Here is a 3,367-nt window from a genome sequence, read left to right as displayed (position 1 = left end):
GTCCTTTTTATTTTACATGCGTGAAAATAATTTTCCCATGTTTCGTTTTCAAAATGAGAAAATTAAAATTTTAAATTGCACATAACGGTATGTGGGTGCAATATATAAGGTTTGGGCTTGGATTGGTGCAACGACAACAGACGACGACTGACGACGCGACGATGGACGAGTTGCGTAAAATTTGCGGTTGACTTTGGTGACAGATTTTAAATTATACAGTATGTCCTGTGTGATGAGGAATGTCCTGTGGTTTGATATATATTTTATTTGTTTTTTTTTTCTCACCACTCTTTGGCGAAGTTAATTTGGACTTACATGGATTTTCTCAGTTTTTGTTGTTGCTTTATTTGATTATATAATGTGTGTTATTTAAGGATTCGAATTGCAATTAATATACCGCGCTGTTACTGTGCGGCTCTATGGAAATTGACTTTTAATTGATGGTTTGGTTAGGGATTTCGAAGTCCTTTCGCTTTCGCAATAAAAGGCTGGTGGACGCATATATTTTGGTTAATTTCGCTGCCAGTTACCGAATTACATCACTGCGTTGATGCCCAGAACTACTGTCAATTCCAAATTTATGGACGAGTCTGATTTCTTAACTGAATTTATATTTTCCTTATTGCATTTATAGAGTGGTTAAATTTTAAGGGCCGATGTTGATTTTGAATAAAACACAAATTATTGAGAAAATTACTATCATTCCTTTTTATTATGATAATATTGGTATAGTTCAATTATGAATGGATGAATATGTCAGCCAAATGGTGAGGCGAACTCGGTGGAATACCTCCATCCGATGGTACAAAATTCGATGATGCTGAAGCATAATTGAGGTTCTATGGCGTTAATGCTTTAGCAATTGAATTGTTGATAGCTTATCAACTTATACCTTTTCTTTAAAATAACTCCGAAGAATGAAATCCAACGGTGTCACCACCCGTGAGATAACATGGCCATTAAATTTGACATTAGCTGTGTGGCACCGTCCAACAACAAAAAAAAAACACAAGCAGGGAAAATAAGACATTGCCAGAGCAGCAATTTTTAATTCAAAGTCATTACCTTGCCACCATTTTTTTAATTAACGGTTTTTGGTTTAGTTTTTACACAATTTTACTAAAAATTGTTTTTAATGTACATATTTTGCATTTTTTGGACTTTTCATCTTAAAATTAATTAAAATAGTTTTTAATGAAAAGAATGCCTTTAAATTTTAATTAAAAAAGTTTAGATGTCGTTTCCGTGGTGTAGTGGTTATCACATCCGCCTAACACGCGGAAGGCCCCCGGTTCGATCCCGGGCGGAAACAGACTTATTTTATCTTAGCCACTTAATACAATGATTCAGTTCCCATTTGATAATTATTTTTGTTTTTCAATCAGTTTGACGTTTCACTAAAACCTGTCAAAAAAAATGTTATTGTTAACTCACAATAGCAGTCAAGAAACTTCAAATCAAGCTTCACGGCTCTTTTTCTTATTTATTTATTTATTTTATTATTTATTTATTTTCTTATACAGACTCGGTTTGATCAAATTTTTGCAAGATTTTTCCGATTGTACGCACATTTGGACGATTAAAAAATAAAATAAATTAAATTTGGTGGGGCAACAGTCCGTTTGAGAACTAGGGCCTAGTGACTGACAACTCTCAACCATTCCTGTGTGCGAGTATACTGTTGTCAGGGATAAAAGGGACCTACAGCTTTAAGCCGAATCCGAACGGCAAATTTGAGAAAGCACTTTTCATGACAAGGATTACTCTTGGAGAATTTGTCAATTCCTCGCAAGCATTTGGACGATTAAGTTGACCAAAAATATCAATTGATTTGAACGTCCATTTTCAAAATAAGTCTGATTAACTTAATGGTTTGCGCGATTGTGTATCTTTCCATTGTCCAAATTGAGTTAGTCTAAAATTGAGAAATGTCAAATGGAATGCAGACAAAAAAAACTGTGACGTTTAAGTGTGGTTCGCATAACACATCGGCCCTTATAATTTAATCACCCTCTACAAGTTTACATACAAAATAAATAAATTCGTTAAGAACTGCGAAATACAGAAATTTACCGTTATTTTTTTTCATTTCCAGGGTCATATTATGCACTTAGGCCAAACACATCCTTCCTCAATGTCGTCAACTCTTAGCCTTTCGACATCATCGCCATCTTAATCACCAGAGCTAAAAGCTTAATCAGCTTGTTCACAATCCTCAAGGAAAAAACAGAGGAAAGCATTTAATGGAGTTTTACAAAAGAAATTATTGCTTTTAACAACAACAACGTCATTTAACAGAAAACGAAAAAATCATTCCGTAAGTACAAACAACTACGAACTAGCTTTTTGTGATGTACTTGAGTTTGCAAATGCTTTAAAATTAAAAATTGGTTTAAATTTTGATTCAAAACTGTTTAATTATAATACAAAAAACCTATGACATTTTATTAAAAAATTAAACTTACAATTTTAGATTCAGAGACAGATACCGAAAAAAAGTGTGACAATTTATCGGTCGAATAATTCTATAGTTTGTGGGCGTCCTGTATCCAATTAACTCCGTCAAACAAAGCGAAATATTTAAAAAATGGCCCTTTTATAAAAAACTCAAGACACAAACTGGTACGTTATATACAAATAGACGTTTAAGTTTTCCAAGTATCTGTTTTCAACTATGGTTGACATACTGACAACCGCAGTTCTCATATTGACTACCCCAGTTGTCGTATTGACTACCGCAGTTGTCGTATTGACTACCGCAGTTGTCGTATTGACTACCATAGTTGTCATATTGACAACCGAAATTGCCGTATTGATTACCGTAGTTGTCATATTGACCACCGAAGTTGTCGTATTGACTACCGCAGTTGTCATATGGACTATACCATAGTTGTCATATGGACTACCGGAGTTGTCATATGGACTACCGTAGTTTTCGTATTGACTACCGCAGTTGTCGTATTGACTACCACAGTTGCCATATTGACAACCGAAGTTGTCGTATTGACTACCGCAGTTGTCATATGGACTATACCATAGTTGTCATATTGACTACCGCAGTTGTCGTATTGACTACCACAGTTGCCATATTGGCAACCGAAGTTGTCGTATTGACTACCGCAGTTGTCATATTGACTATCGCAGTTGTCGTATTGCCTATACCATAGTTGTCATATTGACTACCGCAGTTGTCATATTGACTACCGCAGTTGTCATATTGACTATGCCATAGTTGTCATATGGACTACCGGAGTTGTCGTATTTACTACCGGAGTTGTCATATTGACTACCGCAGTTGTCCTATTGACTACCGCAGTTGTACCAAAATAGTCAATAGGATGACTTTTTTCGTTCTGTGCGTCAGTTT

General features: G+C 35.1%; 1 non-coding gene across 1 annotated transcript; it reads left to right on the top strand.

The window, feature by feature from the left end:
• Positions 1-1,239: 1,239 nt before the first annotated feature.
• Positions 1,240-1,312, top strand: Trnav-aac (transfer RNA valine (anticodon AAC)). Its single transcript has one exon. It is a non-coding gene; the product is annotated as a tRNA-Val (tRNA).
• Positions 1,313-3,367: the final 2,055 nt, after the last annotated feature.

Source organism: Eupeodes corollae, chromosome 1 (assembly GCF_945859685.1).
Source record: "Eupeodes corollae chromosome 1, idEupCoro1.1, whole genome shotgun sequence".
Taxonomy (NCBI): Eukaryota; Metazoa; Arthropoda; class Insecta; order Diptera; family Syrphidae; genus Eupeodes; species Eupeodes corollae.
Note: the sequence above shows the minus strand (reverse complement) of the source record. Positions and strands in the feature narration are given on the sequence as shown.